This window comes from Protopterus annectens, chromosome 13.part0 (genome assembly GCF_019279795.1).
Source record: "Protopterus annectens isolate FY-2018-M chromosome 13.part0, PAN1.0, whole genome shotgun sequence".
Lineage (NCBI taxonomy): Eukaryota > Metazoa > Chordata > Ceratodontiformes > Protopteridae > Protopterus > Protopterus annectens.
Window position 1 is genome coordinate 1,148,896,762 of NC_056747.1, and position 19,694 is coordinate 1,148,916,455.

At 43.9% G+C, this 19,694-nt stretch overlaps 1 protein-coding gene across 2 annotated transcripts in view; it reads left to right on the forward strand.

Moving 5' to 3' along the window:
* Positions 1-19,694, forward strand: part of ITGA3 (integrin subunit alpha 3) — a 1,049,629-nt gene that overhangs the window by 1,021,848 nt on the left and 8,087 nt on the right. The gene's annotated exons all lie outside the window — the stretch shown is intronic.

The following is a 19,694-nucleotide window of genomic DNA, read 5'->3' on the forward strand; positions in this document are numbered from 1 at the left end:
TTATTCTTGGGCATTTGAATAACTTTCCCTTTCTAACACCTACTGGAGGGACTGCCTTCAATTAGAGTATCGCCTTAGAGGGATCAGATATGGCTGATCCTGCACATAGCTAGTCACATACCCTAGTGGTACCTAACATGGCCTATAAGATAAATCAAGTTTTACTGGTTACTTGTAATAATCTGAAGGTATGGTTGCTGATCGGTTATGGATAGGTTGATAGATACCCATTGTATTTATCTTTGAGTTTACTAGAGGAACTCTGCATCAGCTGTGATGTAGCAATTATACTTATTTTATTTAGCTTCTATTTGTTAAAAAAAAAAAACTTCCTCAAATGTCACCAAACAGACATCAACAATGCCTATTTTCATGGACCAGTTGATGCTAAGGCCTTGGCAGTCAGCTGAAAGGCATGTTACCACTAAATACTTGGTTGTGAATGTGAGACAAATATGACCAATAGCCAGCAGTTAAAAGAATAAGCATCTGTAGAAATTTATTTTTGTTTAAGGGTAGAGAATTTGGTGGAAATGGGAAGAAGTGATTCCAGTGAGAGAGAACAAACATTCTGGCATAGCTTCTGGTGGCATTAACTCCTGCTTCCAGACAATTATTGTTTAATGATTATGTTAATTATTATTATTATTATTATTGTTATCATTTAGAAATCCAATAAATAAGATAGTTTAGAGATCAGAGTGTTGCATTTGAAAGTGGGAAGCTTAAGCTTCAGATCTCAGCCATCTGCAAACACCCGAAAAGCCCTGTATACCTTAGCAAAAGCATGTCATTTGAAGAAACAACTGACAAATAATTTTAGCAAATATTAGGACAACAGCTGTGAAGTAGTCATGTGAAAGAACGGTCATAGACAGGGACAGACATGGAAAAAAATACATGCCTTTTCCAGTGTTTGCAAACTGCTTATACTCCGCTGTCTAGCTTCTAATGAGGCAGTTTATAATGAAAACACAAGCCTGTCCTTCCTTTTGTCAAAATAAGTGTATAGCTGTAAATATCCAGTTTACTGTATGCAATTTCATATTTATTAATAAAGAAAGATGGTTTATTCCACCTTCTTATTTCAGGCTGCAGTGCTGAAGAAAGCCTAAGGAGTTGTTTTTTAAACTAATTAAAAAGCTTGTAATATATGGACAACAGTAGCAGGGCATTTACACATTGTAATGTGCAGTCAATAGATGCTAATCACTCTCTGTATCATGTTTGTGAGCAGGTATATATAAGCACCTGTTTGATTGCCTGCTTTTTTGCTGTGTGTCTCTTTCTAGCCGTTCATTTTCTTGCCTTTTCTCCACATGATATGGGCAATAACCGGGTGTGCTGCAAATCTGTTCTAACAAAAAATAATTTAGTTAACAATGCTTGTTTTACTATTTACTCACCATTGTTTTGAGTCCACCAGAATATTTTAACAGATGCTAACCAATTTGTTTATTTTGCCTGCAGATGTTGCTAAAAGTGATAAATGTACTGACTTATTTAATTGTTCAGTTTTTAAATGTATTGGCCATAGCTGTTGATGCAAGCTTGAAAGTACTGAAACATTGTTAGCTGATATGAATGTGAGCAACAGCTGAAAAACAAGTTATCTGACCACTAAGTGGCACTATTTACCACATTGACTGCTTTCCTGCATTGTATTTTTTCCCTCTGTGCTAGGGTAGCACCCTGAATTCAGAGTTTTAAATACTCAATTAGTAAAAATATTATTTATAAGTCAGTGAAACTTAGAAACACATATATGTTGCAAATAATGTTAACTCAGTTTCTTGATCATAAATCTTTACCTGTTTCATAACAAGTCATCAATAGTATAGAAAAAGGTAGTCATCGATTTACATGAGAAACAGTCCAATAAAAATATTTGTTTTAAAAATAACTGTAGTTGAACTCAAACATTAAACCAGTAACTAAAATTAAAATTCAGTTATTTTGTATACTGGAAGAAAAGGTATTGTTGAATGTTTTTAGACAGAAATATCAATTCTGATGGGAGATAAAAGACTGCTTTGACTCAAGTCTACCCACTATCCCATCTGTTGGGTATGATTATGCATCTTTAAGAATTCCTTTATGTCTGTCTCATGCAAGCATAATTTGTACTGTCTTTTTAGGAAATATTGTGGCATTCCTTTATTATTTTTCCATGAAGTAATACTTCCTTATATCTCCTCTGTGCCATTCACGTTGTGTCGCCCTGCTCTTATCTATATGTATATGTATATCTGTATCTATATCTATATCTTTTCTTCTTCTTTTTCATTTTCTTAAACTATGAAACGAACTTAAAAGAGTCTAAAATGATTCCCATGGCATCTTGGCCTCCTGTCTTCAGGATGATTTATCATGAAACCCTTCCAATATTTGCTGGTGCAGACTATGTGCTGTTTGTATTGCTGTGTTCTGAAAAGCTTTTGTTTAGACTGTGACCTTAGAATGAAATCTAGAACTGTACACAGTATTATAGATGGTAGGCCCTCAGGTTCTACCACAGTTTGCTGCCCTCAAACTGTAAACTCCTTGTGTATCAAAAATACTTTGGGCTTCCTCATACAGAAGCATGTTGTAGCATGCGCATACACAGACTAGAAGTAAATATATTTTGGTTTTTTATACTGTCCTGCTATGAATTTGCAATCAAACACACAAATTGGTGTTAATGTAATTCTTCCTTGTTTAGTCTGAACACACAGTAAATGAAACACACTGACTTTCATTTTCTGTTGTGTTGCTGTTCCTTGTCTGGTTGCATACTTTTACTAAGCTTTTTAATTCCCCGATATGTCAGTTTGTATTTTTTTGTTTATCTTTAGTTTAAGATGTAATGTTTAATGTAACTCCTGTAGTACTGCAGGTCTCTTTTCATCCTTTTTACACCTTCAATTTTTTCAGTTCTGATGGTCATCTCTGTGCAGTCAGGAAAAAGGGAAACTTTTATATTCCAGACTTTTTGCAGCATTGCATATCAAAGCCACATATTCCTCAAGCTCATCTTAGGGAGCATATATACAGGAGATGAGAGTCCAGGGCTTGAGACAGGCCTTGAAACAAGACCTTAGGAGGCACATCAATGTTAAGGAGATGATGGAAGTAATTCTAACCATCCTGATTCCTGCATGTCTAAATAGACATTATCACAGTAATCTGCCAACAAACGAGTGGGTACTCATTCTTACCTGTTGTGACCACAAAGCAAGTATAGGCCAAAGATACCCAAAACAAAATGGAAACCGGCTAACTTGCCTCAGTCTGAACTTAGTGACCTCTCCTTTCCAGGCACCCTACAGAAGTTGACACAACTCTTTATAGAGTTTTTGAAGTCCAGACAGGCAACCTGTGCTGAACTTTCAGTGTGAGGGTCCCAACTTCCAAAAGGAGAAGGACTTTATCTCCCCAGAGAAATTCAGTTACTTTGGACTCCAAGGTGGAAAACTGGCATATGATAAGAATATGTTTCCCATCTCTTATCAAAAATTAGTTACCGAGGGACCCTTATATTCTGCTTCTCTTCAGAGGATGTCTCATTTGGTGATGTTCTTCATAGAAGGAAGGAGATTTTTGAATGGGGAAAAGGAATTTTCGGGACTTGCTTGATCCAAAACCTTTGGCCTGTCCCCCATTCCTGGAAGTTCTGGATAAGGCACATAATAGTACCACTCTACAACTCTACAGCCATAATCACATCCCCACTTCCATGATGCTAGATAACTTCAATAGTTTCCATGACAGCACAAGCACGTGTGCAAAAATCCAGTTGTTGAGCCAGCAGTGGTCTCCATGGCTTCCAGCAAGGGATCTGATGTGGCTGCATCCAGAAACACTGTTCCCAATGGCAAGGAGGGCCATCATGGTTCATAACTGTTAGACTCACATGACAAAGTTTTAGGAGTTCCTCTTTTGCCAGCTAAGGCAAAAGGCAGGGGGAGTAGAGAATAAGAACTATAAAGGGAGATACTTGATGCATGCAACCTCAGTTCTTTGGTTAGTAGGCATTCTGTGAAATGCAGCTGTGATACAAATGATGCATCGTGCAGGGCAGCTGCCACAAGGTCTGTGGTTTACAGATATGCCTCTCTGAGGATACAGCCCCTGCAGAGTATGTAAAAGCAGAACTCCTTGATATCCTCTGAACAAAATGCATCTCTTTGGACTTCTACAGAAAAGATGCTTTAGAAGCTGGAGGAAAAACAGAAAAGTGCAATCTGTCAAGGATCTTTTTTATTCCTATGGATCTAGAAATGATTAGAAACTACCCCAGTAAAAACTGGACCCTCTACCTTAAACAGGACAAGGACAGAGCACATAACCACATAAGGATAAAAGGGCAATCTGACTAGAGGGGGATGCCTAGTGGCCTTTAGGGTCATGACACACAGAAGAGCAGTTGTCACTTACCAGAGATAGCCCTTTAATTCCAGCCCCTAAATTCCACCTCAGACCATCCTTACTCCATTCCTGCCTTGCTGTCCTTCCCTCTGCTTTAAAGACAGGAGGCAGACAAGCTTTCTTTGGGTGATAGTGGGATGCCATTGTGCAAGACAAGTGGGTCAAGCTGATACTAAAGCAAGGTGCAGACTGCACTTCCAAAACAACTCAATATTTTGTAGCATTCAGCAGAGGTGTCCAAGGACCAAATTCATCTCATTTTCCCCTGCTGAATAATTTGCTGTCCAAAGGAACCATAAAGGTGGTATCAGGGGAAAAAACAGTGGTGATTAGATTTTACACTGTTAATAATGGCCTTGGACCTCGCAAAGACATCATCAATAGACAGATGTTCTTTGTGTTTCACTGTTGCAGTCATCACACTAGGGTTATCTGCCTGCCCTCAGTCGGGCCGAATACAAGAGTCTTGGGATTTCTGCGTCAGATGCTATCGCCTCTTCCATGATGTCAGGTCATCGGGGGTATAAAACATGCAGCCAATGCCATTACATCAGTCTTTCTTGCTGAGAAGGAGCCTGAAGCAGACGCAATTCACAAGTGCCGGTTGGTCGCTACCTGAAATTTTTGTTTTTCGAATTTCAAACTTGAAGTTTTATAAAGCTGTGTACCCCGTTAGGGATTCTTTTTTCTTGCTCTAACTGATGTCAGAAAAAGTTAACAATTGTCTTGCCTGTGGAAAGCAAATACCTCACAGAGATTTTCATTTTTACTGCATAACCTGTTTAGGCCCAGACCAAGACGTCCCTTGCTGTCAGTTTTGTGCCTTGTTTAATGCCTGAACCATTCATCATCGGGCTATTTTTGTAGCTATATCCTTTCGCTCTCATTCTCCGTTTTCCAAAATGGCTTCAGTAAGCTATCCCACTACCAAGCTTCCGAAAAAGCACAAAGACAGAGACAGATTGCATAGGTCAAAAACAACCAATGACGCTTCCGTTTAGCTAGTCGCCATTCCACTGGTACTCAGTGAGGCACCTTTGCAGCCCCTGATGCCCACTTCTACATATTCACAGGCCTCTGCTGAGACCCATTCGGAGTCCAGTATGCTGCGAGATGCTTCTTCAATTATGGAACCTCCAGATGTCTCTACCTTGGATGGGTCCGGAGCCACAGTGCAGGCACCGGCTTCTGAGGGTGTATTCCAACCTACCGATATTCATATTAAACCAACATCTTCATTTTTAACTAAATCTGCTGAGTTTCTCAGGCCCAGAATTTGCACTATACCTAGAAAACTGATGTCCAAAGCGCATGCTCAAGCACCCATGCTACAAAAACAAATGCTTAGAATGGCTGAAGACCTTATTACTTTAATTAGGGGAAGCCAGCCTTCCCTGCTAAAAGACAAAGAATTGAATTTCCTTCTGATTCTACAGACCAGGAGTCCGATGACTCTGACCCTTCTGATTACCAGGACATACCCTTATCTACCTATGAAGATTCAGATGCAGCGGAATCCATTCCCTCTGCCTCCACTCCAGAGGATTTTTATTTGGGTGAAACCTTGCATACCTTAAGAGAGCATTTCCGCTGGGAATGCCAGGACTATCCTCAGTCCAAAAAGAGACTCGGGGAATTTTTAGATTTGCCTCAGCACTGGTCTCTAGCTATACCCCCTGTCCTGGATATTGTAGATGATGTCTTCATGGAATCCAGTCTTACTCCTGACACTTTGCCACCAGCTCCTAGAAAACCTGACAGGTACTACCGAGTACCTGACTCTCACAAATTTCTCTTTAAGAATCCTACTGCAGATCCAGAGACGATTTCCCAGGGACCTAAAGGCATTAAGGCTACTACAGCCAAAAACCCTACCCCTTCAAAGATGGATTCTAGAGCTTTAGACAGATGGGGTAAGAAGGTATATACCTCTGCAACTCTTGCCATCAGGGCTTTGAATTGCCAGTTTCACATGTTGAAGTACCAGCAACATATTATGGAACTAATTAAACAAAAAATGGTGTTACTTCCAGATTGTGCAGAAAATAAAGATTTACAAGAGTTAATGCATTCTGAAAACCAAGTTAGTAAACATACTTTGCAGTGTGGGTTTGATGCCTTAGAAGCATCTTGCAGGGCTGCTGTCACTGGGCTGTACTGAGAAGGCATGCTTGGCTGAAGGAACAAGTCTTGACAGACCATGTCAAAGCAAAATTACTAGATGCTCCATTAAATCAGGATTGTTTGTTTGGCACAAAAGCAGAATAAGTTTTTAAAAAGATGGAAGAAAAAGCTAAATCTATGCAAACTCTCAAAGATTTCTTACAGGTGCAGCCACCTAGATTCAGTAGGCATTGGCCTTCAAAAAACTGGTCCTTTCCAATCCCTCCCAGGCCTTCTCAGTCCAAACCCAGGGAAATCAGACCACCAAGACTACAGTCTCAGTGTATGCAGAGATCTAAACAATGGAGTCTTCCCACCTCAAAAACAGGGAGTGGTAAGCCACCCCCTTATGGAAAAAGTTCACAATGACTTGTCTATCATCCTTCCCAGCCATGCCCAAGTACCTGCATCCCTAGGAGGAAAACTCGCCCTTCATGCAAAAAAACTGGATGTCCATTACTCGGGACCTATGGGTTCTAAACATTGTATCCCAGGGATACAGATTCTACTTCCACTCACTGCCAACCCCAAGCGGGTTGCCAGACCTTCCTCCAAACCAGTGGGCAGAGGCTCAAAAGCAAGTACTTTCCCTTCTCCATATCAGGGCTATTCAGCCTGTTCCAGTAGAACAAAGGGGGCAGGTTTCTACTCCAGACTGTTCCTGGTGCCCAGAAAAGAGAGCTCTTGGTGCCTAATCCTGGATCTATCAGTTCTCAACACCTTTCTGGTGGTTCCAAAATTCAAAATGCTTACACTGCAACGGCTTCTTCCTATGCTAGCCAAGGATGCCTGGTTAGTCACCCTAGACCTAAAAGAAGCTTAGCTGCACATCCCCATAAGGGAGTCTTGCAGGAAATATCTACGTTTCAGGGCAGGCTCTATGCATCATTTCTCAGAGCCTAGAGTATTCACAAAGTGTCTAGCTACAGCCATTGCATACTGCAGGCAGAGAAATATTCAAATTTACCCATACTTGGACGATTGCCTGATTCAGGAAGACAGTCAGGAATTGCTACTTCAGCACCTAGCATATGTAAAAAGACTTCTAACTTCACTGGGATGCACTATCAATGAAAAGAAATCACAACTGGTGCCCAGCAAACAAATTGTGTTCCTGGGAGCAAGCTTGAACACAACTTCCCAGATGGCATTCCTCACTCCAGAAAAGGAGGTCCATTTGACAAACTATTTCCAACTAATGGCCACCAAAACCCAGCTATCTGCAAGGAAAATACTGCAAGCCCTAGAGTTCATGGCCTCATGCATTCTGCCAATTCCATATGCAAGACTGCATATGAGGAAACTTCAGTGGTACTTAAAAAGTCTCTGGTGTCAACATTCTCAGGACCTGGAAACAGTGATTCCTATCATACCTTGTCTAAGGGCAGAGTTCCTTTGGTGGGCAGAGGCATGCAACCACAACAAGGGACTTCCTTTCACTCAATCCCTCGCCCCCAAACCCTGACAACAGATGCATCAGACTATGCATGGGGGGCTCACATGGCAGGCAAATGCACTCAGGGCAAATGGAGCCCAGAAAAAAATTCCCCTGCACATCAATCAAAAAGAGATGCTAGCTGTGCAAAATGCTCTGACAGCCTTCAAATACCTTACCCTTCCTGGACAGCTCCTGATAAAGACAGACAGCACCACAGTTATGTGGTACATAAACAAGCAGGGGGGAACTCATTCTTACCCACTTTGCAGGTTAGCCATGGCCCTGTGGAACACAGCCTTCAGTAACCAAGTGCACATACAAGCTCATTTCCTGCCAGGCAAGCAAAATTCACTGGCAGACGACTTAAGCAGAAATCTACCGGACCCTCACAAGTGGAAACTGGAGCCCAACTCATTCAAACTTCTAACCCAGAGGTGGGGAACACCAGAGGTGGACTTTTTTGCCTCCTCCCAAAACCACCAATTGAGCAAATTTTGCACCAGGAACCCTCACAGCAGAGCCTGAAAGGTGGATGCCCTATCCTTTACATGGGAAAACCTCTCAATTTATGCCTTCCCTCCTCTGCCCCTCCTCTCAAAAGTACTACTCAAGATCAAACAGGACTAGGGTTACCACCTGTCCCACTTTGCGAGGGACAATCCCTCTTTGGGCAGTTGTGTCCTGACAAAAAATTGTAAAAATGGCAAACGTCCTGAGATTTTAGGACAAAATTATTTCCTATATTTTATGTAATAGTTGCATAAAACAGTTATTCTGTATCTTAAATACCTAAATGTTATAAGAAACAGAATAAGCAACTAAAATGCTACAAGAATAAGCTTTTATTTAGGCAAGAAATTTAGGTTTTAACTTTTGTACTGACCGTGGGTATGTGTCGGCCTGTGAAATCTGATGTTTGTACCAAAAATGTCCCACTTTGCCCATTTGAAAAGGTGGCAACCCTAAACAGGACAGACCAAGAACAATAATTATTGCACCAGACTGGCCATGCCAGCACTGGTACCCACTCCTATGCAGTGCCACCCTGGCACCTACATCAATCACCTTCCCTGCTGTCTCAGCAGGAGGGACAGATTTTGCATCTACAGCTGCAAACCCTAAACCTTGCAGCCTGGCTTATCCCCTGAATACACCACCAGCATCCCTCAGCAAACAGGTGCTGGATGTCATCCTTGAGGCCAGAAGGCCTAGTACTAGGAAATCCTATGCTGAAAAGTGGAAAAGATATTGTTCTTGGGGTCAGTCTCATGGAAAGGATGCAACTGTGCCCACCTTACCTCAAGTCCTTGATTAACTAGCAGAGCTGCTCCACAGAGGCCTATCTTTCTCATCCATTAAGATTCATGCCTCTGCCATCTCAGCTGATTATAATACTGACCACCTCTCTTTTCTCACCTCCTCATCAAACAGTTCCTGAGAGGAGCTAACAATTTAAGGCCCCCTAGGAGAGCTCCCACCTCAGCCTGGGACCTTCACTTCCCCCTTTTGAACCTGCTGCGCCAGCAGAGTTAAAATTCCTCTCTTGGAAAACAGCCTTACGTCTAGCTATTACTTCAGCAAGAAGAGTGTCTGAGTTACAGGCACTAATGGCAGTGGAGCCCTTCATTATTTTCCATGCTGACAGGGTTTCCCTCAGGACTAACCTATCCTTTATTCCCAAGGTGGTATCCAGTGTGGCTTTAAACCAATCCATCTATTTGCCAACCTTTTTCCCTAATCCTCAGAATAAAGGGGAAAGGATCCTGCACTCCTTGGACATGCACAGACAGCTCAGGTTCTACCTTGACAGGACTAAGCTTTTCAGAAAATCTGACCAGCTGCTAGTCAGCTTTGCTACAGGGGCAGAGGGCAAGTCCATTTTGAAGCAAACCATTTCCAAATGGATAGCACACTGCATCCATTTCTGCTACAAGCACCATGGAAAACGTACCCCTCAGGGGATCAGAACTCATTCCACTAGAGCTACTTCAACCTCTACAGCATTTCTAAGGAGAGTCCCTACTAGGGACATCCTGGAAGCTGCAACCTGGAGTTTTGTACACACCTTCACCAAGCATTACCACTTACCTGTTTTTTCTAAATCCAGAGCTGGGTTTGCTACGGCAGTCTTACAAGGCCTGCTAGCCTGCCCTAACACTCCTTGACTGCCTCTACCCTTCCTCAGCTTTGGGAATCAACCCAAGTGTGATGACTGCAACAGTGAATCATGAAGAACATAGAACAGTTGTGTACACTTACCATATATGTAGATGTTCAAGTGTATTCACTGTTGCAGTCCTGATTTCCCTTCCTCCAGCCCCCTGGCTTTCTCTGTCCTTTCTACCTAGCCTCTTTATGGCCATCTTTTATGGCAGGGGTATTTACTTTTTACTGGAGGTGTTCCACACCATGTAATAGCTTCCTATTTTGGGGTTCCTGACATCTGGGCAAGAAAAACTGATGTAATGGCATCGGCTGCATGTTTTATACCCCTGATGACCTAATGCCATGGAAGAGGTGACAGCATCTGATGCAGAAGTCCCAAGACTCTGGTACTTGGGCCAACTGAGGCCTATCTGCAGGCAGATAACCCTAGTGTCATGACTGCAGCAGTGAGTACACTCGAACATCTACATTTATGGTAGTGTACACAACTGTACTTTTCTAAGAGCTGTAAATCTAGTATACTTTCTCCCCATACCAAGAATTAATTTTGTTTTTAAATATTGATAAACTGTCTGAATGTCTTACTCCTCACTGGTACTTGTCTCACAAAGAAAGGGAATTTGCAATCCCATTTTGGATATCTCCAGATTAAACACATTTCTAAAGGGGGCAACATTCAAAATGCTAAACTTCCAGAGCATTCTTCATTCACTCTTTCTGCAAGCTTGTATGGTAACCCTGAACTTAAAAGTTTGTATGTCAATATCTCCATAGACAGGGTAGACAGACAGTTCTTCAAATTTGGAATGGAGGGTTAAACTAGCAAGTCACCTTCTTGGCCTTTGGATTATCTCCTATTCCCTAGGTACTTAAGAGCCTGTCTTCAGTAACTGTTTTTTGCACCACACCTGGATGTTTGCCTCAATCAAGCTTCATTCTGGAAGGAGACACATGAGGTTGCAGAGACTACTCTGAATTGCTTCCAGTTCCTGGGCTATTTTTTAAACCTTCCAAATTCCCATCTTTCTCCTTCTAGATTAGTGCTGTTTTTGGGAGCACTGCTGGAAACTAAACAACACTGGCATTCCTCTTCTCACATGGGATTCTGTTTCTGTTCTAGTGCTTCAGCTCAGTCTCTGAGCAGAAGCAAATGTCGGCAAGAGTTTCTCAGAGACCTGAGATCTGTGGCCTGCTCTATCCTAATGGCTCCCCTTGCAAGACTGCATATGTCAAAACTTTAATGACAACTGAAAAATAGCTGGTGTCAGCATGCCCAGTCCCTGCAGTGCCCCATTCCGCCATAATCCTACATCAAAAAAGAACTCTCAAAATGGCTAATCCAAGCTTGCCTCGACATGGAGTAGAATTCATGCCATCCCCAGGGTTCCATATCCTCACTACAGATTCCTTAATCTCAGCTTGGGAAGTATATGTACTGGAGCTGAGAGTCCAATGCTTGAGACAGATTCTGCTGGCCCTCGTGTAGGGAGCCCATCTGATATTCCAAAAAGGTGGAATCACATTATCTTAAAGGAGACAATGGCAGTAATTCTAGTCAAACAGACATTCACATCCATTTGGCAACAAGAAATCTTGCACATCCAAATGGTCAATACCACAGTAATGTGGTATGTCAACAAACAGGAGTAACAGTTCTTTCCTGCTGTGCACACTAGCACTGCAAGTATAGGAAATGGCCCAGATGTCAGGTCTAGCACTAACAAGCTATATAGGTTCATAGGTAAGTACTGGTCTAGCTGCTCTTATGGGACATTTAAAGTCTAGCCAATTTCCCGTCAAAGCTAAGAATCAAACCCTGTACCCTGCTTCTGTGATGTAAACACTTAAGCATTATGCCAATACCCCATCCCAGGAGAATATAATGGCAGACCAGCTGAGGAAAACAGAAGTGGTTCCAGGAGTGGATGCTAAACAGAAGACATGTTTCTTAACAGTTCATTGGTTGGATGCACCAGAGTTACGTACTACTGGTTGCGAAAAACAAAAAAAACGAGCTCAAACCACACTTTACAGGATGATAATGATACAAGGTTAACAGAAATAACACAGGTCAAAATGTTTAAGCACTTTTGTCAAGTTTAAAACACAGGCTTCCTCAGAAACAAATTTCATATGACAACAGAGTTTTAAATGCCTTCCAAACAAGTCACATGACATCAAACATCCAACCACAAAAAACTATCAGTTTACCTTATCCATTCATAGAAATTCCTCAAGCAAGTAAAAATTCACTTAATAAAGGAGAAACACATCATTAATCATACCTCATAGGAATGTAATTTTAAAATGCTATTAATCGAAACACATTCATTTAAACCAGGAAAACTAAATGTACATTCAGTTTAATTTGCCATTTTAGTTCCTTGTATTCAAGCAGCAGCTTCCATGGGCCCCCTCTAGGATTTTCCTTTGCCATGTCAATGCCCGTAAATGCAAAAAAAATGTTCAGGAAATTTCAAAACGTGTTTTGCAAGGGAATTATTAACATTCTGTTTCCTAATATCCAAGCATAAATACATTCACAGAAATTTCTCTGAGTCTTTCCTACATAAAAACATAAACACTTTTGGCATAAAGCCAAGTAGACAGTACCATTTGAATTACAATCACAGTAATGTGGGGCCCTAATCACCACATTATTGATCTTAATCTTCTTACCCAACAAGTAGTTGCATTGCCTGCAAAAACCACATCTGTATGTCCCTGCTTTTTTGTAGGTATAAAAATTTATAATATTCGGCCCACCTTCCAAATTTTGTTTAATTGTTTTCCCATTTCTGTAAACAACCTACGGACCAGTACCCAATATGTCAGTGTAACCATCAAAGCAACAGAATAAATTCCAGTTCTTTTTCAAAATGTCATTAATCTGTTTATGCTTGCTATATTATAAGTAGTTACAATGAGCAATAAAAATCTTTTTCCACTGGTGGTTTGGTTCTGCACTTAAACACTTCACCTTCTCCATCTGTTCTAAGTAAAGGTTTAAACCAAACATCCCTTCTTTTTGTTTCCACCTCCTCCTTCACCTTTTGAATAAGGGTATTGGGGTAACCCCAAGCCAAGAACATATCGACTAGGACTGAAGCTTCAGTCTGAAAGGTACCCTCTTCAGATACTAATCTTGTAAGTCACACATACTGCCCCTTAATAATAGCTTTTTTCTGGTGTTCAGGATGACTACTGTCAAAATGAAGGATACGGTTACAATATGTAGGTTTCCCATATATATATATATATATATATATATATATATATATATATATATATATATATATATATATATATATATATATATATATATATATATATATATAACTATTAAACCTGCTGGAGTTGTCATCCTTAGATACTTCAACATCTAAATAATTTTGCTAGTACCAAAAGAAGAAGTAAACTTCAAAAAAGATGTAGTATTGCTTAAGTATTAAATAAAACAATCAAATTCAGCTGGTCTCTGTTAACAGATGACGAACAAGTCATCCAGAAAACATAAATACAGTTCCCAGGGGGTCGGTCCTACAAGTCCAAAAATAAACTTCGTCTCCCAATACACCATATTAATATTGGCAAAAATGGAGGCACATGCTGCCCCCATTGCCACACTTTTTTTCTGTAAAAAGTACTGGCCATCCAGGTACACGTAGTTGTTTTTCAAAACTAATTTCATCAAACTAACTAACGCATTGACTTTGCTGTTACTAAATTCAGTGAATTCAAACAAAAACTCTTGGAATCATTGTAGTCCCACCTCATGTGGAATAACATTAAACAAATTAACTACACCAACAGTAGCAAATGTAAAGTTATTTGAGTATTTAACCTTTTTAAACTTCAATAAAAAGTCCCAAGAGTCCCTGCAAATAAGTGAAAACCTATCCAGAATGTTTTTCAACTTAATATCAATGTATTTAGCTAAGGGTGGGTTTTCGATCTTGAGGCATTGACAGTGGGTCTCATTGGTGGGCTCTTTAAATCTTTATGTATTTTTGGAAATCCAAAAATTGATGGTACTACAGGGTATTGACATTGTAAAAACTTTTAGTTATGTACTTACCATAACTTTAGATGTTTGGGATTCATCTTGCCTACATTCTGTACTGATGGGTTCGGAGCCGATCCTCGGCTCCGACTTGGCATGCTATACTATAGAGCGAAGTCTCTAATTGGCTGAGCTATTCTACATCCCAGGATGCACCACCACTAATTCCCCAGATCTTGTTTGTCCGCACACATGCACACAGTCATAGACAGTTGAAATAATATTGCCAGGTGTTTCAAGATGAAACGGCTAACCCGAACCGTCCGGTCTCTTCTGATCTCCAAGGCAGGGGGAAGGAGGGTGGGTATTAGGAATGTAGGCGAGATGGATCCCAAACATCTAAAGTTATGGTAAGTACATAACTAAAAGATGTTATGTGATCCTATCTCGCCTACATTCTGTACTGATGGGACAGCGTCCCTAGCACCTGATTCCTGGGTGGCTCACTGGAAAACACTCCTGAGAACTGTGGAACCGAATGAAGCTCGCCCCCGAGATGCCACATCCAATTTGTAATGAGAAATGAAGGTGTGAGGAGAAGACCAGGTAGCCGCAGCACAAATGTCACTAATGGCAAGCTTGGAATGAAAGGCTGCCGAAGTAGCCATAGCCCTTGTAGAATGAGCTTTCACAGTGGTTGTAAGCTCTTTCCTAGAAAGAAGGTAAGTATGACTGATACAGTCTCTGATCTACTTGGCAATGGTGACCTTTGTGACGGCTTTGCCCAATTTATTGTCCGAAAAGGACACAAACAACTGATCTGTTTTCCGTGTTTGGTGCGTCCTATCTAAGTAGAAACGCAACTGCCTGTGAACATCCAATGAATGGAAGATGTATTCCGCTCTGTCTGAGTAGTTTGGGAAGAAAACTGGGAGTTCCAATGACTGTTGAAGGCAAAAACTAGAACAAACTTTGGGAACAAAGGATGGATTAGGCCTGAGGGATACTCTATCCTTATGAAAAAACAGGTACGGCGGTTTGATACATAGGGCTTGAAGTTCCGAAACTCTTCTGGCTGATGTAATTGTCACCAAAAAGGCAGTCTTCCAAGAAAGAAATTTCAAGTCACAAGTTGCTGCCGGTTCGAAGGGGGAAGAGGTCAAAGCACCTAATACGAAATTAAGATCCCACGGTGGAGCTGGATGAGAAATCGGAGGTCGTAGCAGCCCAGCACCTTTCATGAAGGCTTTACACAACTTATTGCTCATCAAAGGTGGGTCTATACTTTCATGAAAATTAGAAATAGCTGCTAATTGAACTTTTATGGTAGAGACCGAAGAACCTTGATTGAATAAGGAAGCTAAAAATTTTAAAACTTCAGACACCGGGGCAGTAATGGGATCCAATCCCCGGAGTTGGGCCCAAATGGCGAATCTCTTCCATTTGCTGTTATACATTTTTTTAGTGGAATTCTTGTGGGCCGAGGACAAGATATGTATAACTTCCGAGTCCAAAACCTGGTTCCTGACTATGGTCAGAAGTGGAGGAGCCAAGCTGTTAACCTCAATGAGTGAAGGGACTGATGCAGCTGTCCCGACTGGTGAATCAAGAGATCTGGAACCTGGTCCAGGAACCATGGACCGTCCAGTGCGTATTTCCGAAGAAATGGCAGCCAGACTTGACGAGGCCAGTATGGGGCAACTAAAATCATCTTGCACTGCAAGTGAATCGCCTTCTGGATCACCCTGGAAAGTAGGGGAACCGGTGGAAAGGTGTACAGTAGGTCGTTGGGCCAAGCTTGGACTAGGGCGTCCTTGGGAACCCCCCCCCCCGGAACTGGGTTGAGAGAAAAGAACTGTAGACATTTCGTGTTGAGGGGAGTTGCAAAGAGGTCGCAACAAGGAGTTCCCCATCTTCTGAAGATCTGAGCTGCCACTCTGTCGTTCAGACACCACTCGTGCGGGGAGAGAATAGTTCTGCTTAGCCTGTCGGCTATCACATTGGATTTCCCCGGAATGTGTGTTGCTACCAGGAAATGGTTGGTTGCAACAGCCCAATCCCATACTTTCATGGCCTCTCTGCAAAGGGGGTAGGACCTGGTCCCCCCCTGCTTGTTCAGGTACCAGACTACTGACATGTTGTCGGACTGAACGGCAATGATGCCCTGGGGGAGGTAACTGTGTAGTGCTTGTAGCGACAGAAGCACCGCCCTCATTTCCAGTATGTTGATGTGTAGGGAACTCTCGTCGGGGTGCCACTTGCCTTGGACTGACCTGCCCAGGTAATGTCCCCCTCACCCCGTCTGGGAGGGGTCCATAGTCAAAGTGGCCACTGGAGGTGGAGGAACGAAGGGTCGCCCCTGATCCAGATTGGAGGAAAGAAGCCACCAACGGAGGTCCTGTTTGCACGTCTCCGTGATCATAATGAGGTGATTGAGAGGGAGATCCTGGTACGACCACTGGACTGACAGGAGCTACTGGAGAATCCTCATGTGCAATCTTGCTAAGGGAACTAGGAGAATGGTAGCCGACATGGAACCCAACAGTTGTAGGACCATCCTTGCTGGGGCTCGGCGTTTGAAGAGCAATGCTCAGACTTGAGATTGTAATGTTTCTATCCTCTCTGTAGGAAGATAGACCCGCATTTGCTTGGAGTCTATCTCTACTCCGATAAACCGTATGCGCTGAGATGGCAGCAACACGGACTTTGCCCAATTGAAGGTGATTCCTAGGGAGTCACCTAGAGAAATAGTGGCTGCTAGGTTTTGTAAGAGTAGACACCTGGAGGTGGCAGTTAGGAGCCAGTCGTCTAGATATGGAAACACCTGGAATCCTAGACTTCTCAGGTGAGCAGTCACCACTACCAAACATTTGGTGAACACCCTGGGGGCTGTGGTGAGACCAAAGGGCAGTGCACGGAACTGGAAATGACTGTCTCCCAGGCTGAAGCGCAAGTGTCTCCTGGACGCCTGATCTATCAGGATGTGATAATAGGCGTCCTTGAGATCTATGGAGCACATCCAAACACCTTTCTCCAGCAGCGGGAGAATGGATTGTAAAGTGACCATCTGGAACTTGGACTTCTTGACAGAACGACGGTTGAGCTTGCTGAGATCCAAGATGGGCCTCATGTCCCCGGTCTTTTTTGGCACCAAAAAGAATCTTGAGTAAGTCCCTAATCCAGTCTGGTCTTCGGGGACTGGTTGGATGACTCCTTTTTGAAGCAGCTTTGAAATTTCGAAGGCTGCGAGATCCCGTTGACTGGGTGGTGGGTCTGGGATTTTCTGGGATGGTGGGGGGGGGCTGCGAAAAGGGGATGTTGTAACCTCCGGCAATGATTCAGTGCACCCATCGGTCCTGGGTGATATTCTCCCAGGCCTTTAGGTGCCTCGAAAAACGACCCCCGACTGGCTCCGGAGCGGCACAGTCGGGCAATCCTTCAGGGATGCTGGAAGGTTGAGGAGCCACGAAAGGACTCGCAGTCTCCAGTGTTGCGGGGGCCCCTGCCGCCTCTGGGACGGCGTCTTCCTGAAAAATTTCCCCCTCCTCTGCCTCTAGAAGGGGGATCATCCTGCTGTGAGGGGTAAGTCTTCTGAGATTTGCGGAACCACATTTTCCCCCCTCTTCTAGCCTTGGGATAAGGCCAGAAGGGAGTAGAAAACCGTGCCCCTACGGCAGTCAAAGTCTTACCCTCTTGTTCACAGCGGGTCAAGGTGTCCTTTACCTTGGATCCAAACAAGGAGGACCCATCAAAGGGAGCGTCGGCAAAGGAAGACTTGAAGACCTCCGCAAAATGACACAGGCGGAGCCAGGCCTGTTTCTGTAGAGCAACACCTGTTCCCGCCGGTCTACTCGCCCCCTCGGCCGCATATGAAATGAGCCTCATGGACGAGTTCAATATAGATGACAGGGTAGCCAACTGAGAGCTAACCGTCTGGGCCAACTGCTCAGGTAGGTTACCAGAGAGGGTATCTGACAGCTCCTTGACCAGGTCCCTGTGAAGTCTGGTGAAGTGCGTAAGGTAATTCAGAGACCTTAAAGTAAAGGCCGATGAAGTAAGGGTGCGCTTCCCGTACCGATCCATACTCCTGGACTCTTTATTAGGAGGGTGGACGGACGTTGAAGCCTCTGCCACATCTTGTTGGGTAGCAGATGCCACCACCAGGGCATCTACGTCCACACCTTTGGATAAGAATTCCTTTTCTGGGGGGGGCTGACAGAAATTTATTCGGGCGAGCTGGCACCGGTTCCACAGAATCCTGGTGCTCCCACGCCCTTCGAGAGATCAAATCAAGGAGCTCATCGAAGGGCGGAGACACCCAGGAGGCGGAAGGCTGCGCCCCGAAGGCCTTGAGGAATACCGACTCCTCAGCGGAAGGGGGTTTGGATTGCCAGTCGCCTCGTTGTTTGAGGATTTCTAAGATGTCCACAAAGGAGACATTGTCCGAGGACGACTTGGGGGACCCCTCCGCGTCATCGAGGTCAGTGTCTGAGGTGAGAGACTCATCAGGCGAGTCGACGTACTTCCTCATACACTGTCTCTTCCTGGGAGGTTCCTCCGAAGAAGCTTCGGAAGGACCCCCAGGAAGGGAGGAATCCCCAGTAGGGGTGACCTCAGGCTCCAGGGCTCCGCTGTCCTGAGACAGGGGGACAACAAAGGAACAAGTCTCCATGCCAAGGGAAGGTGCCGGAGAGATGGTGGAAGTAGCCAAGGAAGATTTGGCAAAGCACTCCTCATGGCCCAGAAGGCCGGACCCCCAGAGTCCTGGGACGGTCTGACCCCCGAGGCCACAACAGTAGAAGGCACTCCCGTGGCCGAAGCACTGAAAGGGAGGCTCAGAACCGAAAGCATCGGACCCAAAATGTCACCCCCGGGGCCGACCGAGGAGGTCCGTGTACCGAACTCCAACCCGAAGTTCGGGGTTGGAGTAAGGGTCGGAGCCGACCCGAAAACCTCCACCGGCTCCACCAGCACCGACTCCAACGGTGCCGAGGCTGTTGGAGGAGGAACCAAAGCAACAGGATGGACAATCGGCTCCGGAGCCGACTGGGCTGGAGCCGATACTAACTTTTGAAAGACTGGAGACTGAAACAGCCTTTGAAGTACCCTGTCAATATCCGAATTGGACATCCTCGAGGACCGAGAAGAGACCGATCGGGCCCGAGTTGACTTCTCCGCCAGTTCGAAGACTGGGGACCGGCTCGAATAGTCTCAGTATTATCGGCGCCGAGGGAGATTCCACCAGTACAGCAATTTCCTCGGGCCGATGGGACTTCGGCGCCGGTAGAAGAGTCTGAGTGTCGACCTTTCTCGGCTCGAAACCATTGGAGCGAAGGTGACCCACCTCGATGCTCGTGCTCGGCTCTGAGGACAGAGGAGTCGAGGCTGGAGGCACCGAGGCAGACCGTTCCGACCTCGGCTCCGAAGTCCATGGAGCCGATGGAGAAGCCTGCCTTGATTTCTTAGCTGTCGGCTCCGACGGACTGGTCGGAGCCGAAGACTTCTTCTTCCTGG